The sequence below is a fragment of the Stigmatopora argus genome, chromosome 24 (genome assembly GCF_051989625.1).
Source record: "Stigmatopora argus isolate UIUO_Sarg chromosome 24, RoL_Sarg_1.0, whole genome shotgun sequence".
Lineage (NCBI taxonomy): Eukaryota > Metazoa > Chordata > Actinopteri > Syngnathiformes > Syngnathidae > Stigmatopora > Stigmatopora argus.
The window spans coordinates 357,501-385,000 of NC_135410.1; the positions used below are offsets into that span (position 1 = coordinate 357,501).

Genomic DNA, 27,500 nt, shown 5'->3' on the forward strand with positions numbered 1-27,500 from the left:
ACCGCTTGGGAATACCAGGTGCTGTAAGCATCTTGTCAAAACCATTTTCGACATTTCATGGATGTTCATCTCCTTTTGACCTCCTAAATCATGAAAGACTTCCCGCCTCTGCACATCTCACAACATTTTATTGAAGCTCTCCTTCTGATAATCTTCATTCCCGTAGTTGTAGAAGTAATAAAGCAAAAGAAGAGCAAGCGGCAACAAAGTCGACTCCTTTAACGAAGGGTTCTCCAAAGAGGACCCCTCACCCTCCACAACCGATCCAAATATCCAAATACACGATCCACATGCAAGACTATGGACCGTTCGGATTTCCAAAGGGGATTTGTTCAGCGACAATGTTGCTCACGGCCATACTACCCTGAAAACGCCCGATCTCGTCTGATCTCGGAAGCTAAGCAAGGTTGGGCCTGGTTAGTACCTGGATGGGAGACTGCTTGGGAATACCAGGTGCTGTAAGCATCTTGTCAAAACCATTTTCGACATTTCATGGATGTTCATCTCCTTTTGACCTCCTAAATCATGAAAGACTTCCCTCCTCTGCACATCTCACAACATTTTATTGAAGCTCTCCTTCTGATAATCTTCATTCCCGTAGTTGTAGAAGTAATAAAGCAAAAGAAAGGCAAGCAGCAACAAAGTCGACTCCTTTAACGAAGGGTTCTCCAAAGACGACCCCTCACCCTCCACACCCGATCCAAATATCCAAATACACGATCCACATGCAAGACTATGGACCGTTCGGATTTCCAAAGGGGATTTGTTCAGCGACAATGTTGCTCACGGCCATACTACCCTGAAAACGCCCGATCTCGTCTGAGCTCGGAAGCTAAGCAGGGTTGGGCCTGGTTAGTACCTGGGTGGGAGACCGCTTGGCAATACCAGGTGCTGTAAGCATCTTGTCAAAACCATTTTCGACATTTCATGGATGTTCATCTCCTTTTGACCTCCTAAATCATGAAAGACTTCCCTCCTCTCCACATCTCACAACATTTTATTGAAGCTCTCCTTCTGATAATCTTCATTCCCGTAGTTGTAGAAGTAATAAAGCAAAAGAAGAGCAAGCGGCAACAAAGTCGACTCCTTTAACGAAGGGTTCTCCAAAGAGGACCCCTCACCCTCCACACCTGATCCAAATATCCAAATACACGATCCACATGCAAGACTATGGACCGTTCGGATTTCCAAAGGGGATTTGTTCAGCGACAATGTTGCTCACGGCCATACTACCCTGAAAACGCCCGATCTCGTCTGATCTCGGAAGCTGATCAGGGTTGGGCCTGGTTAGTACCTGGATGGGAGACCGCTTGGGAATACCAGGTGCTGTAAGCATCTTGTCAAAACCATTTTCGACATTTCATGGATGTTCATCTCCTTTTGACCTCCTAAATCATGAAAGACTTCCCTCCTCTGCACATCTCACAACATTTTATTGAAGCTCTCCTTCTGATAATCTTCATTCCCGTAGTTGTAGAAGTAATAAAGCAAAAGAAGAGCAAGCGGCAACAAAGTCGACTCCTTTAAAGAAGGGTTCTCCATAGAGGACCCCTCACCCTCCACACCAGATCCAAATATCCAAATACACGATCCACATGCAAGAGATATGGACTGTTCGGATTTCCAAAGGGGATTTGTTCAGAGACAATGTTGCTCACGGCCATACTACCCTGAAAACGCCCGATCTCATTTGATCTCGGAAGCTACGCAGGGTTGGGCCTGGTTAGTACCTGGATGGGAGACCGCTTGGGAATACCAGGTGCTGTAAGCATCTTGTCAAAACCATTTTCGACATTTCATGGATGTTCATCTCCTTTTGACCTCCTAAATCATGAAAGACTTCCCTCCTCTGCACATCTCACAACATTTTATTGAAGCTCTCCTTCTGATAATCTTCATTCCCGTAGTTGTAGAAGTAATAAAGCAAAAGAAGAGCAAGCGGCAACAAAGTCGACTCCTTTAACGAAGGGTTCTCCAAAGAGGACCCCTCACCCTCCACACCCGATCCAAATATCCAAATACACGATCCACATGCAAGACTATGGACCGTTCGGATTTCCAAAGGGGATTTGTTCAGCGACAATGTTGCTCACGGCCGTACTACCCTGAAAACGCCCGATCCCGTCTGATCTCGGAAGCTAAGCAGGGTTGGGCCTGGTTAGTACCTGGATGGGAGACCGCTTGGGAATACCAGGTGCTGTAAGCATCTTGTCAAAACCATTTTCGACATTTCATGGATGTTCATCTCCTTTTGACCTCCTAAATCATGAAAGACTTCCCTCCTCTGCACATCTCACAACATTTTATTGAAGCTCTCCTTCTGATAATCTTCATTCCCGTAGTTGTAGAAGTAATAAAGCAAAAGAAGAGCAAGCGGCAACAAAGTTGACTCCTTTGACGAAGGGTTCTCCAAAGTGGACCCCTCACCCTCCACACCCGATCCAAATATCCAAATACACGATCCACATGCAAGACTATGGACCGTTCGGCTTTCCAAAGGGGATTTGTTCAGCGACAATGTTGCTCACGGCCATACTACCCTGAAAACGCCCGATCTCGTCTGATCTCGGAAGCTAAGCAGGGTTGGGCCTGGTTAGTACTTGGATGGGAGACTGCTTGGGAATACCAGGTGCTGTAAGCATCTTGTCAAAACCATTTTCGACATTTTATGGATGTTCATCTCCTTTTGACCTCCTAAATCATGAAAGACTTCCCTCCTCTCCACATCTCACAACATTTTATTGAAGCTCTCCTTCTGATAATCTTCATTCCCGTAGTTGTAGAAGTAATAAAGCAAAAGAATAGCAAGCGGCAACAAAGTCGACTCCTTTAACGAAGGGTTCTCCAAAGAGGACCACTCACCCTCCACACCGGATCCAAATATCCAAATACACGATCCACATGCAAGACTATGGACCGTTCGGATTTCCAAAGGGGATTTGTTCAGCGACAATGTTGCTCACGGCCATACTACCCTGAAAACGCCTGATCTCGTCTGATCTTGGAAGCTAAGCAGGGTTGGGTCTGGTTAGTACCTGGATGGGAGACCGCTTGGGAATACCAGGTGCTGTAAGCATCTTGTCAAAACCATTTTCGACATTTCATGGATGTTCATCTCCTTTTGACAACCTAAATCATGAAAGACTTCCCTCCTCTGCACATCTCACAACATTTTATTGAAGCTCTCCTTCTGATAATCTTCATTCCCGTAGTTGTAGAAGTAATAAAGCAAAAGAAGAGCAAGCGGCAACAAAGTCGACTCCTTTAACGAAGGGTTCTCCAAAGAGGACCCCTCACCCTCCACACCAGATCAAAATATCCAAATACACGATCCACATGCAAGACTATGGACCGTTCGGATTTCCAAAGGGGATTTGTTCAGCGACAATGTTGCTCACGGCCATACTACCCTGAAAACGCCCGCTCTCGTCTGATCTCGGAAGCTAAGCAGGGTTGGGCCTGGTTAGTGCCTGGATGGGAGACCGCTTGGGAATACCAGGTGCTGTAAGCATCTTGTCAAAACCATTTTCGACATTTCATGGATGTTCATCTCCTTTTGACATCCTAAATCATGAAAGACTTCCCTACTCTGCACATCTCACAACATTTTATTGAAGCTCTCCTTCTGATAATCTTCATTCCCGTAGTTGTAGAAGTAATAAAGCAAAAGAAGAGCAAGCGGCAACAAAGTCGACTCCTTTAACGAAGGGTTCTCCAAAGAGGACCACTCACCCTCCACACCGGATCCAAATATCCAAATACACGATCCACATGCAAGACTATGGACCGTTCGGATTTCCAAAGGGGATTTGTTCAGCGACAATGTTGCTCACGGCCATACTACCCTGAAAACGCCCGATCTCGTCTGATCTTGGAAGTTAAGCAGGGTTGGGCCTGGTTAGTACCAGGATGGGAGACCGCTTGGGAATACCAGGTGCTGTAAGCATCTTGTCAAAACCATTTTCGACATTTCATGGATGTTCATCTCCTTTTGACCTCCTAAATCATGAAAGACTTCCCGCCTCTGCACATCTCACAACATTTTATTGAAGCTCTCCTTCTGATAATCTTCATTCCCGTAGTTGTAGAAGTAATAAAGCAAAAGAAGAGCAAGCGGCAACAAAGTCGACTCCTTTAACGAAGGGTTCTCCAAAGAGGGCCCCTCACCCTCCACAACCGATCCAAATATCCAAATACACGATCCACATGCAAGACTATGGACCGTTCGGATTTCCAAAGGGGATTTGTTCAGCGACAATGTTGCTCACGGCCATACTACCCTGAAAACGCCCGATCTCGTCTGATCTCGGAAGCTAAGCAAGGTTGGGCCTGGTTAGTACCTGGATGGGAGACTGCTTGGGAATACCAGGTGCTGTAAGCATCTTGTCAAAACCATTTTCGACATTTCATGGATGTTCATCTCCTTTTGACCTCCTAAATCATGAAAGACTTCCCTCCTCTGCACATCTCACAACATTTTATTGAAGCTCTCCTTCTGATAATCTTCATTCCCGTAGTTGTAGAAGTAATAAAGCAAAAGAAAGGCAAGCAGCAACAAAGTCGACTCCTTTAACGAAGGGTTCTCCAAAGACGACCCCTCACCCTCCACACCCGATCCAAATATCCAAATACACGATCCACATGCAAGACTATGGACCGTTCGGATTTCCAAAGGGGATTTGTTCAGCGACAATGTTGCTCACGGACATACTACCCTGAAAACGCCGGATCTCGTCTGATCTCGGAAGCTAAGCAGGGTTGGGCCTGGTTAGTACCTGGATGGGAGACCGCTTGGGAATACCAGGTGCTGTAAGCATCTTGTCAAAACCATTTTCGACATTTCATGGATGTTCATCTCCTTTTGACCTCCTAAATCATGAAAGACTTCCCTCCTCTGCACATCTCACAACATTTTATTGAAGCTCTCCTTCTGAAAATCTTCATTCCCGTAGTTGTATAAGTAATAAAGCAAAAGAAGAGCAAGCGGCAACAAAGTCGACTCCTTTAACGAAGGGTTCTCCAAAGAGGACCCCTCAACCTCCACACCCGATCCAAATATCCAAATACACGATCCACATGCAAGACTATGGACCGTTCGGATTTCCAAAGGGGATTTGTTCAGCGACAATGTTGCTCACGGCCATACTACCCTGAAAACGCCCGATCTCGCCTGATCTCGGAGGCTAAGCAGGGTTGGGCCTGGTTAAGTACCTGGATGGGAGACCACTTGGGAATACCAGGTGCTGTAAGCATTTTGTCAAAACCATTTTCGACATTTCATGGATGTTCATCTCCTTTTGACCTCCTAAATCATGAAAGACTTCCCTCCTCTGCACATCTCACAACATTTTATTGAAGCTCTCCTTCTGAAAATCTTCATTCCCGTAGTTGTAGAAGTAATAAAGCAAAAGAAGAGCAAGCGGCAACAAAGTCGACTCCTTTAACGAAGGGTTCTCCAAAGAGGACCCCTCACCCTCCACACCCGATCCAAATATCCAAATACACGATCCACATGCAAGACTATGGACCGTTCGGATTTCCAAAGGGGATTTGTTCAGCAACAATGTTGATCACGGCCATACTACCCTGAAAACGCCCGGTCTCATCTGATCTCGGAAGCTAAGCAGGGTTGGGCCTGGTTAGTACCTGGATGGGAGACCGCTTGGGAATACCAGGTGCTGTAAGCATCTTGTCAAAACCATTTTCGACATTTCATGGATGTTCATCTCCTTTTGACCTCCTAAATCATGAAAGACTTCCCTCCTCTGCACATCTCACAACATTTTATTGAAGCTCTCCTTCTGATAATCTTCATTCCCGTAGTTGAAGAAGTAATAAAGCAAAAGAAGAGCAAGCGGCAACAAAGTCGACTCCTTTAACAAAGGGTTCTCCAAAGAGGACCCCTCACCCTCCACACCCGATCCAAATATCCAAATACACGATCCACATGCAAGACTATGGACCGTTCGGATTTCCAAAGGGGATTTGTTCAGCGACAATGTTGCTCACAGCCATAATACCCTGAAAATGCCCGATCTCGTCTGATCTCGGAAGCTAAGCAGGGTTGGGCCTGGTTACTACCTGGATGGGAGACCGCTTGGGAATACCAGGTGCTGTAAGCATCTTGTCAAAACCATTTTCGACATTTCATGGATGTTCATCTCCTTTTGACCTCATAAATCATGAAAGACTTCCCTCCTCTGCACATCTCACAACATTTTATTGAAGCTCTCCTTCTGATAATCTTCATTCCCGTAGTTGTAGAAGTAATAAAGCAAAAGAAGAGCAAGCGGCAACAAAGTCGACTCCTTTAACGAAGGGTTCTCCAAAGAGGACCCCTCACACTCCACACCCGATCCAAATATCCAAATACACGATCCACATGCAAGACTATGGACCGTTCGGATTTCCAAAGGGGATTTGTTCAGCGACAATGTTGCTCACGGCCATACTTCCCTGAAAACGCCCGATCTCGTCTGATCTCGGAAGCTAAGCAGGGTTGGGCCTGGTTAGTACCTGGATGGGAGACCGCTTGGGAATACCAGGTGCTGTAAGCATCTTGTCAAAACCATTTTCGACATTTCATGGATGTTCATCTCCTTTTGACCTCCTAAATCATGAAAGACTTCCCTCCTCTCCTCATCTCACAACATTTTATTGAAGCTCTCCTTCTGATAATCTTCATTCGCGTAGTTGTAGAAGTAATAAAGCAAAAGAAGAGCAAGCGGCAACAAAGTCGACTCCTTTAACGAAGGGTTCTCCAAAGAGGACCACTCACCCTCCACACCGGATCCAAATATCCAAATAAACGATCCACATGCAAGACTATGGACCGTTCGGATTTCCAAAGGGGATTTGTTCAGCGACAATGTTGCTCAAGGCCATACTACCCTGAAAACGCCCGATTGCGTCTGATCTCGGAAGCTACGGAGGGTTGGGCCTGGTTAGTACCTGGATGGGAGACCGCTTGGGAATACCAGGTGCTGTAAGCATCTTGTCAAAACCATTTTCGACATTTCATGGATGTTCATCTCCTTTTGACCTCCTAAATCATGAAAGACTTCCCTCCTCTGCACATCTCACAACATTTTATTGAAACTCCCCTTCTGATAATCTTCATTCCCGTAGTTGTAGAAGTAATAAAGCAAAAGAAGAGCAAGCGGCAACAAAGTCGACTCCTTTAACGAAGGGTTCTCCAAAACGGACCCCTCACACTCCACACCCGATCCAAATATCCAAATACACGATCCACATGCAAGACTATGGACCGTTCGGATTTCCAAAGGGGATTTGTTCAGCGACAATGTTGCTCAAGGCCATACTACCCTGAAAACGCCCGATTGCGTCTGATCTCGGAAGCTACGGAGGGTTGGGCCTGGTTAGTACCTGGATGGGAGACCGCTTGGGAATACCAGGTGCTGTAAGCATCTTGTCAAAACCATTTTCGACATTTCATGGATGTTCATCTCCTTTTGACCTCCTAAATCATGAAAGACTTCCCTCCTCTGCACATCTCACAACATTTTATTGAAACTCCCCTTCTGATAATCTTCATTCCCGTAGTTGTAGAAGTAATAAAGCAAAAGAAGAGCAAGCGGCAACAAAGTCGACTCCTTTAACGAAGGGTTCTCCAAAGAGGACCCCTCACCCTCCACACCCGATCCAAATATCCAAATACACGATCCACATGCAAGACTATGGACCGTTCGGATTTCCAAAGGGGATTTGTTCAGCGACAATGTTGCTCAAGGCCATACTACCCTGAAAACGCCCGATTGCGTCTGATCTCGGAAGCTACGGAGGGTTGGGCCTGGTTAGTACCTGGATGGGAGACCGCTTGGGAATACCAGGTGCTGTAAGCATCTTGTCAAAACCATTTTCGACATTTCATGGATGTTCATCTCCTTTTGACCTCCTAAATCATGAAAGACTTCCCTCCTCTGCACATCTCACAACATTTTATTGAAGCTCTCCTTCTGATAATCTTCATTCGCGTAGTTGTAGAAGTAATAAAGCAAAAGAAGAGCAAGCGGCAACAAAGTCGACTCCTTTAACGAAGGGTTCTCCAAAGAGGACCACTCACCCTCCACACCAGATCCAAATATCCAAATACACGATCCACATGCAAGACTATGGACCGTTCGGATTTCCAAAGGGGATTTGTTCAGCGACAATGTTGCTCACGGCCATACTTCCCTGAAAACGCCCGATCTCGTCTGATCTCGGAAGCTAAGCAGGGTTGGGCCTGGTTAGTACCTGGATGGGAGACCGCTTGGGAATACCAGGTGCTGTAAGCATCTTGTCAAAACCATTTTCGACATTTCATGGATGTTCATCTCCTTTTGACCTCCTAAATCATGAAAGACTTCCCTCCTCTCCTCATCTCACAACATTTTATTGAAGCTCTCCTTCTGATAATCTTCATTCCCGTAGTTGTAGAAGTAATAAAGCAAAAGAAGAGCAAGCGGCAACAAAGTCGACTCCTTTAACGAAGGGTTCTCCAAAGAGGACCACTCACCCTCCACACCGGATCCAAATATCCAAATAAACGATCCACATGCAAGACTATGGACCGTTCGGATTTCCAAAGGGGATTTGTTCAGCGACAATGTTGCTCACGGCCATACTACCCTGAAAACGCCCGATCTCGTCTGATCTCGGAAGCTAAGCAGGGTTGGGCCTGGTTAGTACCTGGGTGGGAGACCGCTTGGCAATACCAGGTGCTGTAAGCATCTTGTCAAAACCATTTTCGACATTTCATGGATGTTCATCTCCTTTTGACCTCCTAAATCATGAAAGACTTCCCTCCTCTCCTCATCTCACAACATTTTATTGAAGCTCTCCTTCTGATAATCTTCATTCCCGTAGTTGTAGAAGTAATAAAGCAAAAGAAGAGCAAGCGGCAACAAAGTCGACTCCTTTAACGAAGGGTTCTCCAAAGAGGACCACTCACCCTCCACACCGGATCCAAATATCCAAATAAACGATCCACATGCAAGACTATGGACCGTTCGGATTTCCAAAGGGGATTTGTTCAGCGACAATGTTGCTCACGGCCATACTACCCTGAAAACGCCCGATCTCGTCTGATCTCGGAAGCCAAGAAGGGTTGGGCCTGGTTAGTACCTGGATGGGAGACCGCTTGTGAATACCAGCTGCTGTAAGCATCTTGTCAAAACCATTTTCGACATTTCATGGATGTTCATCTCCTTTTGACAACCTTAATCATGAAAGACTTCCCTCCTCTGCACATCTCACAACATTTTATTGAAGCTCTCCTTCTGATAATCTTCATTCCCGTAGTTGTAGAAGTAATAAAGCAAAAGAAGAGCAAGCGGCAACAAAGTCGACTCCTTTAACGAAGGGTTCTCCAAAGAGGACCCCTCACCCTCCACACCCGATCCAAATATCCAAATACACGATCCACATGCAAGACTATGGACCGTTCGGATTTCCAAAGGGGATTTGTTCAGCGACAATGTTGCTCACGGCCATACTACCCTGAAAACGCCCGATCTCGTCTGATCTCGGACGCTAAGCAGGGTTGGGCCTGGTTAGTACCTGGATGGGAGACCGCTTGGGAATACCAGGTACTGTAAGCATATTGTCAAAACCATTTTCGACATTTCATGGATGTTCATCTCCTTTTGACCTCCTAAATCATGAAAGACTTCCCTCCTCTGCACATCTCACAACATTTTATTGAAGCTCTCCTTCTGATAATCTTCATTCCCGTAGTTGTAGAAGTAATAAAGCAAAAGAAGAGCAAGCGGCAACAAAGTCGACTCCTTTAACGAAGGGTTCTCCAAAGAGGACCCCTCACCCTCCACACCCGATCCAAATATCCAAATACATGATCCACATGCAAGACTATGGACCGTTCGGATTTCCAAAGGGGATTTGTTCAGCGACAATGTTACTCACGGCCATACTACCCTGAAAACGCCCGATCTCGTCTGATCTCGGAAGCTAAGCAGGGTTGGGCCTGGTTAGTACCTGGATGGGACACCGCTTGGGAATACCAGGTGCTGTAAGCATCTTGTCAAAACCATTTTCGACATTTCATGGATGTTCATCTCCTTTTGACCTCCTAAATCATGAAAGACTTCCCTCCTCTGCACATCTCACAACATTTTATTGAAGCTCTCCTTCTGATAATCTTCATTCCCGTAGTTGTAGAAGTAATAAAGCAAAAGAAGAGCAAGCGGCAACAAAGTCGACTCCTTTAACGAAGGGTTCTCCAAAGAGGACCCCTCACCCTCCACACCCGATCCAAATATCCAAATACACGATCCACATGCAAGACTATGGACCGTTCGGATTTCCAAAGGGGATTTGTTCAGCGACAGTGTTGCTCACGGCCATACTACCCTGAAAACGCCCGATCTCGTCTGATCTCGGAAGCTTATCAGGGTTGGGCCTGGTTAGTACCTGGATGGGAGACTGCTTGGGAATACCAGGTGCTGTAAGCATCTTGTCAAAACCATTTTCGACATTTCATGGATGTTCATCTCCTTTTGACCTCCTAAATCATGAAAGACTTCCCTCCTCTGCACATCTCACAACATTTTATTGAAACTCTCCTTCTGATAATCTTCATTCCCGTAGTTGTAGAAGTAATAAAGCAAAAGATGAGCAAGCGGCAACAAAGTCGACTCCTTTAACGAAGGGTTCTCCAAAGAGGACCCCTCACCCTCCACACCCGATCCAAATATCCAAATACACGATCCACATGCAAGACTATGGACCGTTCGGATTTCCAAAGGGGATTTGTTCAGCGACAATGTTGCTCACGGCCATACTACCCTGAAAACGCCCGATCTCGTCTGATCTCGGAAGCTACGCAGGGTTGGGCCTGGTTAGTACCTGGATGGGAGACCGTTTGGGAATACCAGGTGCTGTAAGCATCTTGTCAAAACCATTTTCGACATTTCATGGATGTTCATCTCCTTTTGACCTCCTAAATCATGAAAGACTTCCCTCCTCTGCACATCTAACAACATTTTATTGAAGCTCTCCTTCTGATAATCTTCATTCGCGTAGTTGTAGAAGTAATAAAGCAAAAGAAGAGCAAGCGGCAACAAAGTCGACTCCTTTAACGAAGGGTTCTCCAAAGAGGACCACTCACCCTCCACACCAGATCCAAATATCCAAATACACGATCCACATGCAAGACTATGGACCGTTCGGATTTCCAAAGGGGATTTGTTCAGCGACAATGTTGCTCACGGCCATACTTCCCTGAAAACGCCCGATCTCGTCTGATCTCGGAAGCTAAGCAGGGTTGGGCCTGGTTAGTACCTGGATGGGAGACTGCTTGGGAATACCAGGTGCTGTAAGCATCTTGTCAAAACCATTTTCGACATTTCATGGATGTTCATCTCCTTTTGACCTCCTATATCATGAAAGACTTCCCTCCTCTCCTCATCTCACAACATTTTATTGAAGCTCTCCTTCTGATAATCTTCATTCGCGTAGTTGTAGAAGTAATAAAGCAAAAGAAGAGCAAGCGGCAACAAAGTCGACTCCTTTAACGAAGGGTTCTCCAAAGAGGACCACTCACCCTCCACACCGGATCCAAATATCCAAATAAACGATCCACATGCAAGACTATGGACCGTTCAGATTTCCAAAGGGGATTTGTTCAGCGACAATGTTGCTCACGGCCATACTACCCAGAAAACGCCCGCTCTCGTCTGATCTCGGAAGCTAAGCAGGTTTGGGCCTGGTTAGTACCTGGATGGGAGACCGCTTGGGAATACCAGGTGCTGTAAGCATCTTGTCAAAACCATTTTCGACATTTCATGGATGTTCATCTCCTTTTGACCTCCTAAATCATGAAAGACTTCCCTCCTCTGCACATCTCACAACATTTTATTGAAGCTCTCCTTCTGATAATCTTCATTCCCGTAGTTGTAGAAGTAATAAAGCAAAAGAAGAGCAAGCGGCAACAAAGTCGACTCCTTTAACGAAGGGTTCTCCAAAGAGGACCCCTCACCCTCCACACCCGATCCAAATATCCAAATACACGATCCACATGCAAGAGATATGGACCGTTCGGATTTCCAAAGGGGATTTGTTCAGCGGCAATGTTTCTCACGGCCATACTACCCTGAAAACGCCCGATCTCGTCTGATCTCGGAAGCTAAGCAGGGTTGGGCCTGGTTAGTACCTGGATGGGAGACCGCTTGGGAATACCATCTGCTGTAAGCATCTTGTCAAAACCATTTTCGACATTTCATGGATGTTCATCTCCTTTTGACAACCTAAATCATGAAAGACTTCCCTCCTCTGCACATCTCACAACATTTTATTGAAGCTCTCCTTCTGATAATCTTCATTCCCGTAGTTGTAGAAGTAATAAAGCAAAAGAAGAGCAAGCGGCAACAAAGTCGACTCCTTTAACGAAGGGTTCTCCAAAGAGGACCCCTCACCCTCCACACCCGATCCAAATATCCAAATACACGATCCACATGCAAGACTATGGACCGTTCGGATTTCCAAAGGGGATTTGTTCAGCGACAATGTTGCTCACGGCCATACTACCCTGAAAACGCCCGATCTCGTCTGATCTCGGAAGCTAATCAGGGTTGGGCCTGGTTAGTACCTGGATGGGAGACCGCTTGGGAATACCAGGTGCTGTAAGCATCTTGTCAAAACCATTTTCGACATTTCATGGATGTTCATCTCCTTTTGACCTCCTAAATCATGAAAGACTTCCCTCCTCTGCACATCTCACAACATTTTATTGAAACTCTCCTTCTGATAATCTTCATTCCCGTAGTTGTAGAAGTAATAAAGCAAAAGAAGAGCAAGCGGCAACAAAGTCGACTCCTTTAACGAAGGGTTCTCCAAAGAGGACCCCTCACCCTCCACACCCGATCCAAATATCCAAATACACGATCCACATGCAAGACTATGGACCGTTCGGATTTCCAAAGGGGATTTGTTCAGCAAAAATGTTGCTCACGGCCATACTACCCTGAAAACGCCCGATCACGTCTGATCTCGGAAGCTACGCAGGGTTGGGCCTGGTTAGTACCTGGATGGGAGACTGCTTGGGAATACCAGGTGCTGTAAGCATCTTGTCAAAACCATTTTCGACATTTCATGGATGTTCATCTCCTTTTGACCTCCTAAATCATGAAAGACTTCCCTCCTCTGCACATCTCACAACATTTTATTGAAGCTCTCCTTCTGATAATCTTCATTCGCGTAGTTGTAGAAGTAATAAAGCAAAAGAAGAGCAAGCGGCAACAAAGTCGACTCCTTTAACGAAGGGTTCTCCAAAGAGGACCACTCACCCTCCACACCAGATCCAAATATCCAAATACACGATCCACATGCAAGACTATGGACCATTCGGATTTCCAAAGGGGATTTGTTCAGCGACAATGTTGCTCACGGCCATACTTCCCTGAAAGCGCCCGATCTCGTCTGATCTCGGAAGCTAAGCAGGGTTGGGCCTGGTTAGTACCTGGATGGGAGACCGCTTGGGAATACCAGGTGCTGTAAGCATCTTGTCAAAACCATTTTCGACATTTCATGGATGTTCATCTCCTTTTGACCTCCTAAATCATGAAAGACTTCCCTCCTCTCCTCATCTCACAACATTTTATTGAAGCTCTCCTTCTGATAATCTTCATTCCCATAGTTGTAGAAGTAATAAAGCAAAAGAAGAGCAAGCGGCAACAAAGTCGACTCCTTTAACGAAGGGTTCTCCAAAGAGGACCACTCACCCTCCACACCGGATCCAAATATCCAAATACACGATCCACATGCAAGACTATGGACCGTTCGGATTTCCAAAGGGGATTTGTTCAGCGACAATATTGCTCACGGCCATACTACCCTGAAAACGCCCGATCTCGTCTGATCCCGGAAGCTAAGCAGGGTTGGGCCTGGTTAGTACCTGGATGGGAGACCGCTTGGGAATACCAGGTGCTGTAAGCATCTTGTCAAAACCATTTTCGACATTTCATGGATGTTCATCTCCTTTTGACAACCTAAATCATGAAAGACTTCCCTCCTCTGCACATCTCACAACATTTTATTGAATCTCTCCTTCTGATAATCTTCATTCCCGTAGTTGTAGAAGTAATAAAGCAAAAGAAGAGCAAGCGGCAACAAAGTCGACTCCTATAACGAAGGGTTCTCCAAAGAGGACCCCTCACCCTCCACACCCGATCCAAATATCCAAATACACGATCCACATGCAAGACTATGGACCGTTCGGATTTCCAAAGCGGATTTGTTCAGCGACAATGTTGCTCACGGCCATACTACCCTGAAAACGCCCGATCTCGTCTGATCTCGGAAGCTAAGCAGGGTTGGGCCTGGTTAGTGCCTGGATGGGAGACCGCTTGGGAATACCAGGTGCTCTAAGCATCTTGTCAAAACCATTTTCGACATTTCATGGATGTTCATCTCCTTTTGACCTCCCAAATCATGAAAGACTTCCCTCCTCTGCACATCTCACAACATTTTATTGAAGCTCTCCTTCTGATAATCTTCATTCCCGTAGTTGTAGAAGTAATAAAGCAAAAGAAGAGCAAGCGGCAACAAAGTCGACTCCTTTAACGAAGGGTTCTCCAAAGAGGACCCCTCACCCTCCACACCCGATCCAAATATCCAAATACACGATCCACATGCAAGACTATGGACCGTTCGGATTTCCAAAGGGGATTTGTTCAGCGACAATGTTGCTCACGGCCATACTACCCTGAAAACGCCCGATCTCGTCTGATCTCGGAAGCTATGCAGGGTTGGGCCTGGTTAGTACCTGGATGGGAGACCGCTTGGGAATACCAGGTGCTGTAAGCATCTTGTCAAAACCATTTTCGACATTTCATGGATGTTAATCTCCTTTTGACCTCCTAAATCATGAAAGACTTCCCTCCTCTGCACATCTCACAACATTTTATTGAAGCTCTACTTCTGATAATCTTCATTCCGGTAGTTGTAGAAGTAATAAAGCAAAAGAAGAGCAAGCGGCAACAAAGTCGACTCCTTTAACGAAGGGTTCTCCAAAGAGGACCACTCACCCTCCACACCGGATCCAAATATCCAAATACACGATCCACATGCAAGACTATGGACCGTTCGGATTTCCAAAGGGGATTTGTTCAGCGATAATGTTGCTCACGGCCATACTACCCTGAAAACGCCCGATCTCGTCTGATCTCGGAAGCTAAGCAGGGTTGGGCCTGGTTAGTACCTGGATGGGAGACTGCTTGGGAATACCAGGTGCTGTAAGCATCTTGTCAAAACCATTTTCGACATTTCATGGATGTTCATCTCCTTTTGACCTCCTAAATCATGAAAGACTTCCCTCCTCTGCACATCTCACAACATTTTATTGAAGCTCTCCTTCTGATAATCTTCATTCCCGTAGTTGTAGAAGTAATAAAGCAAAAGAAGAGCAAGCGGCAACAAAGTCGACTCCTATAACGAAGGGTTCCCCAAAGAGGACCCCTCACCCTCCACACCCGATCCAAATATCCAAATACACGATCCACATGCAAGACTATGGACCGTTCGGATTTCCAAAGGGGATTTGTTCAGCGACAATCTTGCTCACGGCCATACTACCCTGAAAACGCCCGATCTCGTCTGATCTCGGAAGTTACGCAGGGTTGGGCCTGGTTAGTACCTGGATGGGAGACCGCTTGGGAATACCAGGTGCTGTAAGCATCTTGTCAAAACCATTTTCGACATTTCATGGATGTTCATCTCCTTTTGACCTCCTAAATCATGAAAGACTTCCCTCCTCTGCACATCTCACAACATTTTATTGAAGCTCTCCTTCTGATAATCTTCATTCGCGTAGTTGTAGAAGTAATAAAGCAAAAGAAGAGCAAGCGGCAACAAAGTCGACTCCTTTAACGAAGGGTTCTCCAAAGAGGACCACTCACCCTCCACACCAGATCCAAATACACGATCCACATGCAAGACTATGGACCATTCGGATTTCCAAAGGGGATTTGTTCAGCGACAATGTTGCTCACGGCCATACTTCCCTGAAAGCGCCCGATCTCGTCTGATCTCGGAAGCTAAGCAGGGTTGGGCCTGGTTAGTACCTGGATGGGAGACCGCTTGGGAATACCAGGTGCTGTAAGCATCTTGTCAAAACCATTTTCGACATTTCATGGATGTTCATCTCCTTTTGACCTCCTAAATCATGAAAGACTTCCCTCCTCTCCTCATCTCACAACATTTTATTGAAGCTCTCCTTCTGATAATCTTCATTCCCATAGTTGTAGAAGTAATAAAGCAAAAGAAGAGCAAGCGGCAACAAAGTCGACTCCTTTAACGAAGGGTTCTCCAAAGAGGACCACTCACCCTCCACACCGGATCCAAATATCCAAATACACGATCCACATGCAAGACTATGGACCGTTCGGATTTCCAAAGGGGATTTGTTCAGCGACAATATTGCTCACGGCCATACTACCCTGAAAACGCCCGATCTCGTCTGATCCCGGAAGCTAAGCAGGGTTGGGCCTGGTTAGTACCTGGATGGGAGACCGCTTGGGAATACCAGGTGCTGTAAGCATCTTGTCAAAACCATTTTCGACATTTCATGGATGTTCATCTCCTTTTGACAACCTAAATCATGAAAGACTTCCCTCCTCTGCACATCTCACAACATTTTATTGAATCTCTCCTTCTGATAATCTTCATTCCCGTAGTTGTAGAAGTAATAAAGCAAAAGAAGAGCAAGCGGCAACAAAGTCGACTCCTATAACGAAGGGTTCTCCAAAGAGGACCCCTCACCCTCCACACCCGATCCAAATATCCAAATACACGATCCACATGCAAGACTATGGACCGTTCGGATTTCCAAAGCGGATTTGTTCAGCGACAATGTTGCTCACGGCCATACTACCCTGAAAACGCCCGATCTCGTCTGATCTCGGAAGCTAAGCAGGGTTGGGCCTGGTTAGTGCCTGGATGGGAGACTGCTTGGGAATACCAGGTGCTCTAAGCATCTTGTCAAAACCATTTTCGACATTTCATGGATGTTCATCTCCTTTTGACCTCCCAAATCATGAAAGACTTCCCTCCTCTGCACATCTCACAACATTTTATTGAAGCTCTCCTTCTGATAATCTTCATTCCCGTAGTTGTAGAAGTAATAAAGCAAAAGAAGAGCAAGCGGCAACAAAGTCGACTCCTTTAACGAAGGGTTCTCCAAAGAGGACCCCTCACCCTCCACACCCGATCCAAATATCCAAATACACGATCCACATGCAAGACTATGGACCGTTCGGATTTCCAAAGGGGATTTGTTCAGCGATAATGTTGCTCACGGCCATACTACCCTGAAAACGCCCGATCTCGTCTGATCTCGGAAGCTAAGCAGGGTTGGGCCTGGTTAGTACCTGGATGGGAGACTGCTTGGGAATACCAGGTGCTGTAAGCATCTTGTCAAAACCATTTTCGACATTTCATGGATGTTCATCTCCTTTTGACCTCCTAAATCATGAAAGACTTCCCTCCTCTGCACATCTCACAACATTTTATTGAAGCTCTCCTTCTGATAATCTTCATTCCCGTAGTTGTAGAAGTAATAAAGCAAAAGAAGAGCAAGCGGCAACAAAGTCGACTCCTATAACGAAGGGTTCCCCAAAGAGGACCCCTCACCCTCCACACCCGATCCAAATATCCAAATACACGATCCACATGCAAGACTATGGACCGTTCGGATTTCCAAAGGGGATTTGTTCAGCGACAATCTTGCTCACGGCCATACTACCCTGAAAACGCCCGATCTCGTCTGATCTCGGAAGTTACGCAGGGTTGGGCCTGGTTAGTACCTGGATGGGAGACCGCTTGGGAATACCAGGTGCTGTAAGCATCTTGTCAAAACCATTTTCGACATTTCATGGATGTTCATCTCCTTTTGACCTCCTAAATCATGAAAGACTTCCCTCCTCTGCACATCTCACAACATTTTATTGAAGCTCTCCTTCTGATAATCTTCATTCCCGTAGTTGTAGAAGTAATAAAGCAAAAGAAGAGCAAGCGGCAACAAAGTCGACTCCTTTAACGAAGGGTTCTCCAAAGAGGACCCCTCACCCTCCACACCGGATCCAAATATCCAAATACACGATCCACATGCAAGACTATGGACCATTCGGATTTCCAAAGCGGATTTGTTCAGCGACAATGTTGCTCACGGCCATACTACCCTGAAAACGCCCGATCTCGTCTGATCCCGGAAGCTAAGCAGGGTTGGGCCTGGTTAGTACCTGGATGGGAGACTGCTTGGGAACACCAGGTGCTGTAAGCATCTTGTCAAAACCATTTTCGACATTTCATGGATGTTCATCTCCTTTTGACCTCCCAAATCATGAAAGACTTCCCTCCTCTGCACATCTCACAACATTTTATTGAAGCTCTCCTTCTGATAATCTTCATTCCCATAGTTGTAGAAGTAATAAAGCAAAAGAAGAGCAAGCGGCAACAAAGTCAACTCCTTTAACGAAGGGTTCTCCAAAGAGGACCCCTCACCCTCCACACCGGATCCAAATGTTGGGCCTGGTTAGTACCTGGACGGGAGACCGCTTGGGAATACCAGGTGCTGTAAGCATCTTGTCAAAACCATTTTCGACATTTCAGGGATGTTCATCTCCTTTTGACCTCCCAAATCATGAAAGACTTCCCTCCTCTGCACATCTCACAACATTTTATTGAAGCTCTCCTTCTGATAATCTTCATTCCCGTAGTTGTAGAAGTAATAAAGCAAAAGAAGAGCAAGCGGCAACAAAGTCGACTCCTATAACGAAGGGTTCTCCAAAGAGGACCCCTCACCCTCCACACCCGATCCAAATATCCAAATACACGATCCACATGCAAGACTATGGACCGTTCGGATTTCCAAAGGGGATTTGTTCAGCGACAATGTTGCTCACGGCCATACTACCCTGAAAACGCCCGATCTCGTCTGATCTCGGAAGCTAAGCAGGGTTGGGCCTGGTTAGCACCTGGATGGGAGACTGCTTGGGAATACCAGGTGCTGTAAGCATCTTGTCAAAACCATTTTCGACATTTCATGGATGTTCATCTCCTTTTGACCTCCTAAATCATGAAAGACTTCCCTCCTCTGCACATCTCACAACATTTTATTGAAGCTCTCCTTCTGATAATCTTCATTCCCGTAGTTGTAGAAGTAATAAAGCAAAAGAAGAGCAAGCGGCAACAAAGTCGACTCCTTTAACGAAGGGTTCTTCAAAGAGGACCCCTCACCCTCCACACCCGATCCAAATATCCAAATACACGATCCACATGCAAGAGATATGGACCGTTCGGATTTCCAAAGGGGATTTGTTCAGCGGCAATGTTTCTCACGGCCATACTACCCTGAAAACGCCCGATCTCGTCTGATCTCGGAAGCTAAGCAGGGTTGGGCCTGGTTAGTACCTGGATGGGAGACCGCTTGGGAATACCAGCTGCTGTAAGCATCTTGTCAAAACCATTTTCGACATTTCATGGATGTTCATCTCCTTTTGACAACCTAAATCATGAAAGACTTCCCTCCTCTGCACATCTCACAACATTTTATTGAAGCTCTCCTTCTGATAATCTTCATTCCCGTAGTTGTAGAAGTAATAAAGCAAAAGAAGAGCAAGCGGCAACAAAGTCGACTCCTTTAACGAAGGGTTCTCCAAAGAGGACCCCTCACCCTCCACACCCGATCCAAATATCCAAATACACGATCCACATGCAAGACTATGGACCGTTCGGATTTCCAAAGGGGATTTGTTCAGCGACAATGTTGCTCACGGCCATACTACCCTGAAAACGCCCGATCTCGTCTGATCTCGGACGCTAAGCAGGGTTGGGCCTGGTTAGTACCTGGATGGGAGACCGCTTGGGAATACCAGGTACTGTAAGCATATTGTCAAAACCATTTTCGACATTTCATGGATGTTCATCTCCTTTTGACCTCCTAAATCATGAAAGACTTCCCTCCTCTGCACATCTCACAACATTTTATTGAAGCTCTCCTTCTGATAATCTTCATTCCCGTAGTTGTAGAAGTAATAAAGCAAAAGAAGAGCAAGCGGCAACAAAGTCGACTCCTTTAACGAAGGGTTCTCCAAAGAGGACCCCTCACCCTCCACACCGGATCCAAATATCCAAATACATGATCCACATGCAAGACTATGGACCGTTCGGATTTCCAAAGGGGATTTGTTCAGCGTCAATGTTACTCACGGCCATACTACCCTGAAAACGCCCGATCTGGTCTGATCTCGGAAGCTAAGCAGGGTTGGGCCTGGTTAGTACCTGGATGGGACACCGCTTGGGAATACCAGGTGCTGTAAGCATCTTGTCAAAACCATTTTCGACATTTCATGGATGTTCATCTCCTTTTGACCTCCTAAATCATGAAAGACTTCCCTCCTCTGCACATCTCACAACATTTTATTGAAGCTCTCCTTCTGATAATCTTCATTCCCGTAGTTGTAGAAGTAATAAAGCAAAAGAAGAGCAAGCGGCAACAAAGTCGACTCCTTTAACGAAGGGTTCTCCAAAGAGGACCCCTCACCCTCCACACCCGATCCAAATATCCAAATACACGATCCACATGCAAGACTATGGACCGTTCGGATTTCCAAAGGGGATTTGTTCAGCGACAGTGTTGCTCACGGCCATACTACCCTGAAAACGCCCGATCTCGTCTGATCTCGGAAGCTTATCAGGGTTGGGCCTGGTTAGTACCTGGATGGGAGACTGCTTGGGAATACCAGGTGCTGTAAGCATCTTGTCAAAACCATTTTCGACATTTCATGGATGTTCATCTCCTTTTGACCTCCTAAATCATGAAAGACTTCCCTCCTCTGCACATCTCACAACATTTTATTGAAACTCTCCTTCTGATAATCTTCATTCCCGTAGTTGTAGAAGTAATAAAGCAAAAGATGAGCAAGCGGCAACAAAGTCGACTCCTTTAACGAAGGGTTCTCCAAAGAGGACCCCTCACCCTCCACACCCGATCCAAATATCCAAATACACGATCCACATGCAAGACTATGGACCGTTCGGATTTCCAAAGGGGATTTGTTCAGCGACAATGTTGCTCACGGCCATACTACCCTGAAAACGCCCGATCTCGTCTGATCTCGGAAGCTACGCAGGGTTGGGCCTGGTTAGTACCTGGATGGGAGACCGTTTGGGAATACCAGGTGCTGTAAGCATCTTGTCAAAACCATTTTCGACATTTCATGGATGTTCATCTCCTTTTGACCTCCTAAATCATGAAAGACTTCCCTCCTCTGCACATCTCACAACATTTTATTGAAGCTCTCCTTCTGATAATCTTCATTCGCGTAGTTGTAGAAGTAATAAAGCAAAAGAAGAGCAAGCGGCAACAAAGTCGACTCCTTTAACGAAGGGTTCTCCAAAGAGGACCACTCACCCTCCACACCAGATCCAAATATCCAAATACACGATCCACATGCAAGACTATGGACCGTTCGGATTTCCAAAGGGGATTTGTTCAGCGACAATGTTGCTCACGGCCATACTTCCCTGAAAACGCCCGATCTCGTCTGATCTCGGAAGCTAAGCAGGGTTGGGCCTGGTTAGTACCTGGATGGGAGACTGCTTGGGAATACCAGGTGCTGTAAGCATCTTGTCAAAACCATTTTCGACATTTCATGGATGTTCATCTCCTTTTGACCTCCTATATCATGAAAGACTTCCCTCCTCTCCTCATCTCACAACATTTTATTGAAGCTCTCCTTCTGATAATCTTCATTCGCGTAGTTGTAGAAGTAATAAAGCAAAAGAAGAGCAAGCGGCAACAAAGTCGACTCCTTTAACGAAGGGTTCTCCAAAGAGGACCACTCACCCTCCACACCAGATCCAAATATCCAAATACACGATCCACATGCAAGACTATGGACCATTCGGATTTCCAAAGGGGATTTGTTCAGCGACAATGTTGCTCACGGCCATACTTCCCTGAAAGCGCCCGATCTCGTCTGATCTCGGAAGCTAAGCAGGGTTGGGCCTGGTTAGTACCTGGATGGGAGACCGCTTGGGAATACCAGGTGCTGTAAGCATCTTGTCAAAACCATTTTCGACATTTCATGGATGTTCATCTCCTTTTGACCTCCTAAATCATGAAAGACTTCCCTCCTCTCCTCATCTCACAACATTTTATTGAAGCTCTCCTTCTGATAATCTTCATTCCCATAGTTGTAGAAGTAATAAAGCAAAAGAAGAGCAAGCGGCAACAAAGTCGACTCCTTTAACGAAGGGTTCTCCAAAGAGGACCCCTCACCCTCCACACCCGATCCAAATATCCAAATACACGATCCACATGCAAGACTATGGACCGTTCGGATTTCCAAAAAGGATTTGTTCAGCGACAATGTTGCTCACGGCCATACTACCCTGAAAACGCCCGATCTCGTCTGATCTCGGAAGCTAAGCAGGGTTGGGCCTGGTTAGTGCCTGGATGGGAGACCGCTTGGGAATACCAGGTGCTCTAAGCATCTTGTCAAAACCATTTTCGACATTTCATGGATGTTCATCTCCTTTTGACCTCCCAAATCATGAAAGACTTCCCTCCTCTGCACATCTCACAACATTTTATTGAAGCTCTCCTTCTGATAATCTTCATTCCCGTAGTTGTAGAAGTAATAAAGCAAAAGAAGAGCAAGCGGCAACAAAGTCGACTCCTTTAACGAAGGGTTCTCCGAAGAGGACCCCTCACCCTCCACACCGGATCCAAATATCCAAATACACGATCCACATGCAAGACTATGGACCGTTCGGATTTCCAAAGGGGATTTGTTCAGCGACAATGTTGCTCACGGCCATACTACCCTGAAAACGCCCGATCTCGTCTGATCTCGGAAGCTAAGCAGGGTTGGGCCTGGTTAGTACCTGGATGGGAGACTTCTTGGGAATACCAGGTGCTGTAAGCATCTTGTCAAAACCATTTTCGACATTTCATGGATGTTCATCTCCTTTTGACCTCCTAAATCATGAAAGACTTCCCTCCTCTGCACATCTCACAACATTTTATTGAAGCTCTCCTTCTGATAATCTTCATTCCCGTAGTTGTAGAAGTAATAAAGCAAAAGAAGAGCAAGCGGCAACAAAGTCGACTCCTTTAACGAAGGGTTCTCCAAAGAGGACCCCTCACCCTCCACACCCGATCCAAATATCCAAATACACGATCCACATGCAAGACTATGGACCGTTCGGATTTCCAAAGGGGATTTGTTCAGCGACAATGTTGCTCACGGCCATACTACCCTGAAAACGCCCGATCTCGTTTGATCTCGGAAGCTATGCAGGGTTGGGCCTGGTTAGTACCTGGATGGGAGACCGCTTGGGAATACCAGGTGCTGTAAGCATCTTGTCAAAACCATTTTCGACATTTCATGGATGTTAATCTCCTTTTGACCTCCTAAATCATGAAAGACTTCCCTCCTCTGCACATCTCACAACATTTTATTGAAGCTCTACTTCTGATAATCTTCATTCCGGTAGTTGTAGAAGTAATAAAGCAAAAGAAGAGCAAGCGGCAACAAAGTCGACTCCTTTAACGAAGGGTTCTCCAAAGAGGACCACTCACCCTCCACACCGGATCCAAATATCCAAATACACGATCCACATGCAAGACTATGGACCGTTCGGATTTCCAAAGGGGATTTGTTCAGCGACAATGTTGCTCACGGCCATACTACCCTGAAAACGCCCGATCTCGTCTGATCTCGGAAGCTAAGCAGGGTTGGGCCTGGTTAGTACCTGGATGGGAGACTGCTTGGGAATACCAGGTGCTGTAAGCATCTTGTCAAAACCATTTTCGACATTTCATGGATGTTCATCTCCTTTTGACCTCCTAAATCATGAAAGACTTCCCTCCTCTGCACATCTCACAACATTTTATTGAAGCTCTCCTTCTGATAATCTTCATTCCCGTAGTTGTAGAAGTAATAAAGCAAAAGAAGAGCAAGCGGCAACAAAGTCGACTCCTATAACGAAGGGTTCCCCAAAGAGGACCCCTCACCCTCCACACCCGATCCAAATATCCAAATACACGATCCACATGCAAGACTATGGACCGTTCGGATTTCCAAAGGGGATTTGTTCAGCGACAATCTTGCTCACGGCCATACTACCCTGAAAACGCCCGATCTCGTCTGATCTCGGAAGTTACGCAGGGTTGGGCCTGGTTAGTACCTGGATGGGAGACCGCTTGGGAATACCAGGTGCTGTAAGCATCTTGTCAAAACCATTTTCGACATTTCATGGATGTTCATCTCCTTTTGACCTCCTAAATCATGAAAGACTTCCCTCCTCTGCACATCTCACAACATTTTATTGAAGCTCTCCTTCTGATAATCTTCATTCCCGTAGTTGTAGAAGTAATAAAGCAAAAGAAGAGCAAGCGGCAACAAAGTCGACTCCTTTAACGAAGGGTTCTCCAAAGAGGACCCCTCACCCTCCACACCGGATCCAAATATCCAAATACACGATCCACATGCAAGACTATGGACCGTTCGGATTTCCAAAGCGGATTTGTTCAGCGACAATGTTGCTCACGGCCATACTACCCTGAAAACGCCCGATCTCGTCTGATCCCGGAAGCTAAGCAGGGTTGGGCCTGGTTAGTACCTGGATGGGAGACTGCTTGGGAACACCAGGTGCTGTAAGCATCTTGTCAAAACCATTTTCGACATTTCATGGATGTTCATCTCCTTTTGACCTCCCAAATCATGAAAGACTTCCCTCCTCTGCACATCTCACAACATTTTATTGAAGCTCTCCTTCTGATAATCTTCATTCCCATAGTTGTAGAAGTAATAAAGCAAAAGAAGAGCAAGCGGCAACAAAGTCAACTCCTTTAACGAAGGGTTCTCCAAAGAGGACCCCTCACCCTCCACACCGGATCCAAATGTTGGGCCTGGTTAGTACCTGGACGGGAGACCGCTTGGGAATACCAGGTGCTGTAAGCATCTTGTCAAAACCATTTTCGACATTTCAGGGATGTTCATCTCCTTTTGACCTCCCAAATCATGAAAGACTTCCCTCCTCTGCACATCTCACAACATTTTATTGAAGCTCTCCTTCTGATAATCTTCATTCCCGTAGTTGTAGAAGTAATAAAGCAAAAGAAGAGCAAGCGGCAACAAAGTCGACTCCTATAACGAAGGGTTCTCCAAAGAGGACCCCTCACCCTCCACACCCGATCCAAATATCCAAATACACGATCCACATGCAAGACTATGGACCGTTCAGATTTCCAAAGGGGATTTGTTCAGCGACAATGTTGCTCACGGCCATACTACCCTGAAAACGCCCGATCTCGTCTGTTCTCGGAAGCTAAGCAGGGTTGGGCCTGGTTAGTACCTGGATGGGAGACTGCTTGGGAATACCAGGTGCTGTAAGCATCTTGTCAAAACCATTTTCGACATTTCATGGATGTTCATCTCCTTTTGACCTCCTAAATCATGAAAGACTTCCCTCCTCTGCACATCTCACAACATTTTATTGAAGCTCTCCTTCTGATAATCTTCATTCCCGTAGTTGTAGAAGTAATAAAGCAAAAGAAGAGCAAGCGGCAACAAAGTCGACTCCTATAACGAAGGGTTCTCCAAAGAGGACCCCTCACCCTCCACACCCGATCCAAATATCCAAATACACGATCCACATGCAAGACTATGGACCGTTCGGATTTCCAAAGGGGATTTGTTCAGCGACAAAGTTGCTCACGGCCATACTACCCAGAAAACTCCCGCTCTCGTCTGATCTCGGAAGCTAAGCAGGGTTGGGCCTGGTTAGTACCTGGATGGGAGACCGCTTGGGAATACCAGGTGCTGTAAGCATCTTGTCAAAACCATTTTCGACATTTCATGGATGTTCATCTCCTTTTGACCTCCTAAATCATGAAAGACTTCCCTCCTCTGCACATCTCACAACATTTTATTGAAGCTCTCCTTCTGAAAATCTTCATTCCCGTAGTTGTAGAAGTAATAAAGCAAAAGAAGAGCAAGCGGCAACAAAGTCGACTCCTTTAACGAAGGGTTCTCCAAAGAGGACCACTCTCCCTCCACACCGGATCCAAATATCCAAATACACGATCCACATGCAAGACTATGGACCGTTCGGATTTCCAAAGGGGATTTGTTCAGCGACAATGTTGCTCACGGCCATACTACCCTGAAAACGCCCGATCTCGTCTCATCTCGGAAGCTAAGCAGGGTTGGGCCTGGTTAGTACCTGGATGGGAGACCGCTTGGGAATACCAGGTGCTGTAAGCATCTTGTCAAAACCATTTTCGACATTTCATGGATGTTCATCTCCTTTTGACCTCCTAAATCATGAAAGACTTCCCGCCTCTGCACATCTCACAACATTTTATTGAAGCTCTCCTTCTGATAATCTTCATTCCCGTAGTTGTAGAAGTAATAAAGCAAAAGAAGAGCAAGCGGCAACAAAGTCGACTCCTTTAACGAAGGGTTCTCCAAAGAGGACCCCTCACCCTCCACACCCGATCCAAATATCCAAATACACGATCCACATGCAAGACTATGGACCGTTCGGATTTCCAAAGGGGATTTGTTCAGCGATAATGTTGCTCACGGCCATACTACCCTGAAAACGCCCGATCTCGTCTGATCTCGGAAGCTAAGCAGGGTTGGGCCTGGTTAGTACCTGGATGGGAGACCGCTTGGGAATACCAGGTGCTGTAAGCATCTTGTCAAAACCATTTTCGACATTTCATGGATGTTAATCTCCTTTTGACCTCCTAAATCATGAAAGACTTCCCTCCTCTGCACATCTCACAACATTTTATTGAAGCTCTACTTCTGATAATCTTCATTCCGGTAGTTGTAGAAGTAATAAAGCAAAAGAAGAGCAAGCGGCAACAAAGTCGACTCCTTTAACGAAGGGTTCTCCAAATAGGACCCCTCACCCTCCACACCCGATCCAAATATCCAAATACACGATCCACATGCAAGACTATGGACCGTTCGGATTTCCAAAGGGGATTTGTTCAGCGACAATGTTGCTCACGGCCATACTACCCTGAAAACGCCCGATCTCGTCTGATCTCGGAAGCTAAGCAGGTTTGGGCCTGGTTAGTACCTGGATGGGAGACTGCTTGGGAATACCAGGTGCTGTAAGCATCTTGTCAAAACCATTTTCGACATTTCATGGATGTTCATCTCCTTTTGACCTCCTAAATCATGAAAGACTTCCCTCCTCTGCACATCTCACAACATTTTATTGAAGCTCTCCTTCTGATAATCTTCATTCCCGTAGTTGTAGAAGTAATAAAGCAAAAGAAGAGCAAGCGGCAACAAAGTCGACTCCTATAACGAAGGGTTCCCCAAAGAGGACCCCTCACCCTCCACACCCGATCCAAATATCCAAATACACGATCCACATGCAAGACTATGGACCGTTCGGATTTCCAAAGGGGATTTGTTCAGCGACAATCTTGCTCACGGCCATACTACCCTGAA

General features: G+C 46.0%; 56 non-coding genes and 7 pseudogenes across 56 annotated transcripts in view; all 63 read left to right on the top strand.

Annotated features, from left to right (window-relative positions):
• LOC144070001 (5S ribosomal RNA) overlaps positions 1-30 on the top strand; it is a 119-nt gene extending 89 nt beyond the window's left edge. Inside the window, exon 1 of the ribosomal RNA XR_013298948.1 lies at positions 1-30. This exon is cut by the window's left edge and continues 89 nt beyond it. This is a non-coding gene — a ribosomal RNA (5S ribosomal RNA).
• Positions 31-346: 316 nt separating this feature from the next.
• LOC144070267 (5S ribosomal RNA) lies at positions 347-465 on the top strand. Its single transcript, XR_013299202.1, has one exon. It is a non-coding gene; the product is annotated as a 5S ribosomal RNA (ribosomal RNA).
• A 316-nt stretch (positions 466-781) lies between these two features.
• On the top strand, positions 782-900 carry LOC144069474 (5S ribosomal RNA). The gene has a single exon (XR_013298533.1). It is a non-coding gene; the product is annotated as a 5S ribosomal RNA (ribosomal RNA).
• Positions 901-1,216: 316 nt separating this feature from the next.
• On the top strand, positions 1,217-1,335 carry LOC144069437 (5S ribosomal RNA). Its single transcript, XR_013298497.1, has one exon. It is a non-coding gene; the product is annotated as a 5S ribosomal RNA (ribosomal RNA).
• A 317-nt stretch (positions 1,336-1,652) lies between these two features.
• Positions 1,653-1,771, top strand: LOC144070159 (5S ribosomal RNA). The gene has a single exon (XR_013299099.1). It is a non-coding gene; the product is annotated as a 5S ribosomal RNA (ribosomal RNA).
• A 316-nt stretch (positions 1,772-2,087) lies between these two features.
• LOC144069930 (5S ribosomal RNA) lies at positions 2,088-2,206 on the top strand. Its single transcript, XR_013298879.1, has one exon. It is a non-coding gene; the product is annotated as a 5S ribosomal RNA (ribosomal RNA).
• A 316-nt stretch (positions 2,207-2,522) lies between these two features.
• LOC144069986 (5S ribosomal RNA) lies at positions 2,523-2,641 on the top strand. Its single transcript, XR_013298932.1, has one exon. It is a non-coding gene; the product is annotated as a 5S ribosomal RNA (ribosomal RNA).
• Positions 2,642-2,957: 316 nt separating this feature from the next.
• On the top strand, positions 2,958-3,076 carry LOC144069516 (5S ribosomal RNA). The gene has a single exon (XR_013298574.1). It is a non-coding gene; the product is annotated as a 5S ribosomal RNA (ribosomal RNA).
• Positions 3,077-3,392: 316 nt separating this feature from the next.
• On the top strand, positions 3,393-3,511 carry LOC144069565 (5S ribosomal RNA). The gene has a single exon (XR_013298620.1). It is a non-coding gene; the product is annotated as a 5S ribosomal RNA (ribosomal RNA).
• A 316-nt stretch (positions 3,512-3,827) lies between these two features.
• On the top strand, positions 3,828-3,946 carry LOC144069945 (5S ribosomal RNA). Its single transcript, XR_013298894.1, has one exon. It is a non-coding gene; the product is annotated as a 5S ribosomal RNA (ribosomal RNA).
• Positions 3,947-4,262: 316 nt separating this feature from the next.
• On the top strand, positions 4,263-4,381 carry LOC144070268 (5S ribosomal RNA). The gene has a single exon (XR_013299203.1). It is a non-coding gene; the product is annotated as a 5S ribosomal RNA (ribosomal RNA).
• A 316-nt stretch (positions 4,382-4,697) lies between these two features.
• Positions 4,698-4,816, top strand: LOC144069534 (5S ribosomal RNA). Its single transcript, XR_013298591.1, has one exon. It is a non-coding gene; the product is annotated as a 5S ribosomal RNA (ribosomal RNA).
• A 316-nt stretch (positions 4,817-5,132) lies between these two features.
• Positions 5,133-5,252, top strand: LOC144069623 (5S ribosomal RNA). Its single transcript, XR_013298673.1, has one exon. It is a non-coding gene; the product is annotated as a 5S ribosomal RNA (ribosomal RNA).
• A 316-nt stretch (positions 5,253-5,568) lies between these two features.
• On the top strand, positions 5,569-5,687 carry LOC144070129 (5S ribosomal RNA). Its single transcript, XR_013299071.1, has one exon. It is a non-coding gene; the product is annotated as a 5S ribosomal RNA (ribosomal RNA).
• A 316-nt stretch (positions 5,688-6,003) lies between these two features.
• Positions 6,004-6,122, top strand: LOC144069660 (5S ribosomal RNA). The gene has a single exon (XR_013298708.1). It is a non-coding gene; the product is annotated as a 5S ribosomal RNA (ribosomal RNA).
• A 316-nt stretch (positions 6,123-6,438) lies between these two features.
• LOC144069916 (5S ribosomal RNA) lies at positions 6,439-6,557 on the top strand. The gene has a single exon (XR_013298865.1). It is a non-coding gene; the product is annotated as a 5S ribosomal RNA (ribosomal RNA).
• A 316-nt stretch (positions 6,558-6,873) lies between these two features.
• LOC144069770 (5S ribosomal RNA) lies at positions 6,874-6,992 on the top strand (annotated as a pseudogene).
• Positions 6,993-7,308: 316 nt separating this feature from the next.
• Positions 7,309-7,427, top strand: LOC144069771 (5S ribosomal RNA; annotated as a pseudogene).
• A 316-nt stretch (positions 7,428-7,743) lies between these two features.
• On the top strand, positions 7,744-7,862 carry LOC144069772 (5S ribosomal RNA; annotated as a pseudogene).
• A 316-nt stretch (positions 7,863-8,178) lies between these two features.
• On the top strand, positions 8,179-8,297 carry LOC144069917 (5S ribosomal RNA). The gene has a single exon (XR_013298866.1). It is a non-coding gene; the product is annotated as a 5S ribosomal RNA (ribosomal RNA).
• A 316-nt stretch (positions 8,298-8,613) lies between these two features.
• Positions 8,614-8,732, top strand: LOC144070273 (5S ribosomal RNA). The gene has a single exon (XR_013299208.1). It is a non-coding gene; the product is annotated as a 5S ribosomal RNA (ribosomal RNA).
• Positions 8,733-9,048: 316 nt separating this feature from the next.
• Positions 9,049-9,167, top strand: LOC144069753 (5S ribosomal RNA; annotated as a pseudogene).
• A 316-nt stretch (positions 9,168-9,483) lies between these two features.
• LOC144070213 (5S ribosomal RNA) lies at positions 9,484-9,602 on the top strand. Its single transcript, XR_013299150.1, has one exon. It is a non-coding gene; the product is annotated as a 5S ribosomal RNA (ribosomal RNA).
• A 316-nt stretch (positions 9,603-9,918) lies between these two features.
• Positions 9,919-10,037, top strand: LOC144070206 (5S ribosomal RNA). The gene has a single exon (XR_013299143.1). It is a non-coding gene; the product is annotated as a 5S ribosomal RNA (ribosomal RNA).
• Positions 10,038-10,353: 316 nt separating this feature from the next.
• LOC144069614 (5S ribosomal RNA) lies at positions 10,354-10,472 on the top strand. Its single transcript, XR_013298664.1, has one exon. It is a non-coding gene; the product is annotated as a 5S ribosomal RNA (ribosomal RNA).
• A 316-nt stretch (positions 10,473-10,788) lies between these two features.
• On the top strand, positions 10,789-10,907 carry LOC144070243 (5S ribosomal RNA). The gene has a single exon (XR_013299180.1). It is a non-coding gene; the product is annotated as a 5S ribosomal RNA (ribosomal RNA).
• A 316-nt stretch (positions 10,908-11,223) lies between these two features.
• LOC144070091 (5S ribosomal RNA) lies at positions 11,224-11,342 on the top strand. The gene has a single exon (XR_013299034.1). It is a non-coding gene; the product is annotated as a 5S ribosomal RNA (ribosomal RNA).
• Positions 11,343-11,658: 316 nt separating this feature from the next.
• LOC144069696 (5S ribosomal RNA) lies at positions 11,659-11,777 on the top strand (annotated as a pseudogene).
• Positions 11,778-12,094: 317 nt separating this feature from the next.
• On the top strand, positions 12,095-12,213 carry LOC144069697 (5S ribosomal RNA; annotated as a pseudogene).
• A 316-nt stretch (positions 12,214-12,529) lies between these two features.
• LOC144070039 (5S ribosomal RNA) lies at positions 12,530-12,648 on the top strand. The gene has a single exon (XR_013298985.1). It is a non-coding gene; the product is annotated as a 5S ribosomal RNA (ribosomal RNA).
• Positions 12,649-12,964: 316 nt separating this feature from the next.
• LOC144069522 (5S ribosomal RNA) lies at positions 12,965-13,083 on the top strand. Its single transcript, XR_013298580.1, has one exon. It is a non-coding gene; the product is annotated as a 5S ribosomal RNA (ribosomal RNA).
• Positions 13,084-13,399: 316 nt separating this feature from the next.
• On the top strand, positions 13,400-13,518 carry LOC144069884 (5S ribosomal RNA). The gene has a single exon (XR_013298835.1). It is a non-coding gene; the product is annotated as a 5S ribosomal RNA (ribosomal RNA).
• A 316-nt stretch (positions 13,519-13,834) lies between these two features.
• LOC144070184 (5S ribosomal RNA) lies at positions 13,835-13,953 on the top strand. The gene has a single exon (XR_013299122.1). It is a non-coding gene; the product is annotated as a 5S ribosomal RNA (ribosomal RNA).
• Positions 13,954-14,269: 316 nt separating this feature from the next.
• On the top strand, positions 14,270-14,388 carry LOC144069583 (5S ribosomal RNA). The gene has a single exon (XR_013298637.1). It is a non-coding gene; the product is annotated as a 5S ribosomal RNA (ribosomal RNA).
• Positions 14,389-14,704: 316 nt separating this feature from the next.
• LOC144070175 (5S ribosomal RNA) lies at positions 14,705-14,823 on the top strand. Its single transcript, XR_013299113.1, has one exon. It is a non-coding gene; the product is annotated as a 5S ribosomal RNA (ribosomal RNA).
• A 316-nt stretch (positions 14,824-15,139) lies between these two features.
• On the top strand, positions 15,140-15,258 carry LOC144070026 (5S ribosomal RNA). The gene has a single exon (XR_013298972.1). It is a non-coding gene; the product is annotated as a 5S ribosomal RNA (ribosomal RNA).
• Positions 15,259-15,574: 316 nt separating this feature from the next.
• LOC144070075 (5S ribosomal RNA) lies at positions 15,575-15,693 on the top strand. Its single transcript, XR_013299019.1, has one exon. It is a non-coding gene; the product is annotated as a 5S ribosomal RNA (ribosomal RNA).
• Positions 15,694-16,001: 308 nt separating this feature from the next.
• LOC144069885 (5S ribosomal RNA) lies at positions 16,002-16,120 on the top strand. The gene has a single exon (XR_013298836.1). It is a non-coding gene; the product is annotated as a 5S ribosomal RNA (ribosomal RNA).
• Positions 16,121-16,436: 316 nt separating this feature from the next.
• LOC144070185 (5S ribosomal RNA) lies at positions 16,437-16,555 on the top strand. Its single transcript, XR_013299123.1, has one exon. It is a non-coding gene; the product is annotated as a 5S ribosomal RNA (ribosomal RNA).
• A 316-nt stretch (positions 16,556-16,871) lies between these two features.
• On the top strand, positions 16,872-16,990 carry LOC144069694 (5S ribosomal RNA; annotated as a pseudogene).
• Positions 16,991-17,306: 316 nt separating this feature from the next.
• On the top strand, positions 17,307-17,425 carry LOC144070027 (5S ribosomal RNA). The gene has a single exon (XR_013298973.1). It is a non-coding gene; the product is annotated as a 5S ribosomal RNA (ribosomal RNA).
• Positions 17,426-17,741: 316 nt separating this feature from the next.
• Positions 17,742-17,860, top strand: LOC144070076 (5S ribosomal RNA). The gene has a single exon (XR_013299020.1). It is a non-coding gene; the product is annotated as a 5S ribosomal RNA (ribosomal RNA).
• A 316-nt stretch (positions 17,861-18,176) lies between these two features.
• Positions 18,177-18,295, top strand: LOC144069493 (5S ribosomal RNA). The gene has a single exon (XR_013298553.1). It is a non-coding gene; the product is annotated as a 5S ribosomal RNA (ribosomal RNA).
• Positions 18,296-18,911: 616 nt separating this feature from the next.
• On the top strand, positions 18,912-19,030 carry LOC144069510 (5S ribosomal RNA). Its single transcript, XR_013298568.1, has one exon. It is a non-coding gene; the product is annotated as a 5S ribosomal RNA (ribosomal RNA).
• A 317-nt stretch (positions 19,031-19,347) lies between these two features.
• On the top strand, positions 19,348-19,466 carry LOC144069513 (5S ribosomal RNA). Its single transcript, XR_013298571.1, has one exon. It is a non-coding gene; the product is annotated as a 5S ribosomal RNA (ribosomal RNA).
• A 316-nt stretch (positions 19,467-19,782) lies between these two features.
• LOC144070214 (5S ribosomal RNA) lies at positions 19,783-19,901 on the top strand. Its single transcript, XR_013299151.1, has one exon. It is a non-coding gene; the product is annotated as a 5S ribosomal RNA (ribosomal RNA).
• A 316-nt stretch (positions 19,902-20,217) lies between these two features.
• LOC144069570 (5S ribosomal RNA) lies at positions 20,218-20,336 on the top strand. The gene has a single exon (XR_013298624.1). It is a non-coding gene; the product is annotated as a 5S ribosomal RNA (ribosomal RNA).
• A 316-nt stretch (positions 20,337-20,652) lies between these two features.
• Positions 20,653-20,771, top strand: LOC144069615 (5S ribosomal RNA). Its single transcript, XR_013298665.1, has one exon. It is a non-coding gene; the product is annotated as a 5S ribosomal RNA (ribosomal RNA).
• A 316-nt stretch (positions 20,772-21,087) lies between these two features.
• LOC144070244 (5S ribosomal RNA) lies at positions 21,088-21,206 on the top strand. Its single transcript, XR_013299181.1, has one exon. It is a non-coding gene; the product is annotated as a 5S ribosomal RNA (ribosomal RNA).
• Positions 21,207-21,522: 316 nt separating this feature from the next.
• Positions 21,523-21,641, top strand: LOC144070092 (5S ribosomal RNA). The gene has a single exon (XR_013299035.1). It is a non-coding gene; the product is annotated as a 5S ribosomal RNA (ribosomal RNA).
• A 316-nt stretch (positions 21,642-21,957) lies between these two features.
• On the top strand, positions 21,958-22,076 carry LOC144069887 (5S ribosomal RNA). The gene has a single exon (XR_013298838.1). It is a non-coding gene; the product is annotated as a 5S ribosomal RNA (ribosomal RNA).
• Positions 22,077-22,392: 316 nt separating this feature from the next.
• LOC144069584 (5S ribosomal RNA) lies at positions 22,393-22,511 on the top strand. The gene has a single exon (XR_013298638.1). It is a non-coding gene; the product is annotated as a 5S ribosomal RNA (ribosomal RNA).
• Positions 22,512-22,827: 316 nt separating this feature from the next.
• LOC144069988 (5S ribosomal RNA) lies at positions 22,828-22,946 on the top strand. The gene has a single exon (XR_013298934.1). It is a non-coding gene; the product is annotated as a 5S ribosomal RNA (ribosomal RNA).
• Positions 22,947-23,262: 316 nt separating this feature from the next.
• On the top strand, positions 23,263-23,381 carry LOC144070239 (5S ribosomal RNA). The gene has a single exon (XR_013299176.1). It is a non-coding gene; the product is annotated as a 5S ribosomal RNA (ribosomal RNA).
• A 316-nt stretch (positions 23,382-23,697) lies between these two features.
• On the top strand, positions 23,698-23,816 carry LOC144070028 (5S ribosomal RNA). Its single transcript, XR_013298974.1, has one exon. It is a non-coding gene; the product is annotated as a 5S ribosomal RNA (ribosomal RNA).
• A 316-nt stretch (positions 23,817-24,132) lies between these two features.
• Positions 24,133-24,251, top strand: LOC144070077 (5S ribosomal RNA). The gene has a single exon (XR_013299021.1). It is a non-coding gene; the product is annotated as a 5S ribosomal RNA (ribosomal RNA).
• Positions 24,252-24,567: 316 nt separating this feature from the next.
• Positions 24,568-24,686, top strand: LOC144069494 (5S ribosomal RNA). Its single transcript, XR_013298554.1, has one exon. It is a non-coding gene; the product is annotated as a 5S ribosomal RNA (ribosomal RNA).
• A 616-nt stretch (positions 24,687-25,302) lies between these two features.
• LOC144070271 (5S ribosomal RNA) lies at positions 25,303-25,421 on the top strand. Its single transcript, XR_013299206.1, has one exon. It is a non-coding gene; the product is annotated as a 5S ribosomal RNA (ribosomal RNA).
• Positions 25,422-25,737: 316 nt separating this feature from the next.
• Positions 25,738-25,856, top strand: LOC144069528 (5S ribosomal RNA). The gene has a single exon (XR_013298585.1). It is a non-coding gene; the product is annotated as a 5S ribosomal RNA (ribosomal RNA).
• Positions 25,857-26,172: 316 nt separating this feature from the next.
• Positions 26,173-26,291, top strand: LOC144069447 (5S ribosomal RNA). The gene has a single exon (XR_013298507.1). It is a non-coding gene; the product is annotated as a 5S ribosomal RNA (ribosomal RNA).
• Positions 26,292-26,607: 316 nt separating this feature from the next.
• Positions 26,608-26,726, top strand: LOC144069865 (5S ribosomal RNA). The gene has a single exon (XR_013298817.1). It is a non-coding gene; the product is annotated as a 5S ribosomal RNA (ribosomal RNA).
• Positions 26,727-27,042: 316 nt separating this feature from the next.
• Positions 27,043-27,161, top strand: LOC144069428 (5S ribosomal RNA). Its single transcript, XR_013298488.1, has one exon. It is a non-coding gene; the product is annotated as a 5S ribosomal RNA (ribosomal RNA).
• A 316-nt stretch (positions 27,162-27,477) lies between these two features.
• The window catches only part of LOC144070078 (5S ribosomal RNA), a 119-nt gene continuing 96 nt past the window's right edge, over positions 27,478-27,500 (top strand). Inside the window, exon 1 of the ribosomal RNA XR_013299022.1 lies at positions 27,478-27,500. This exon is cut by the window's right edge and continues 96 nt beyond it. This is a non-coding gene — a ribosomal RNA (5S ribosomal RNA).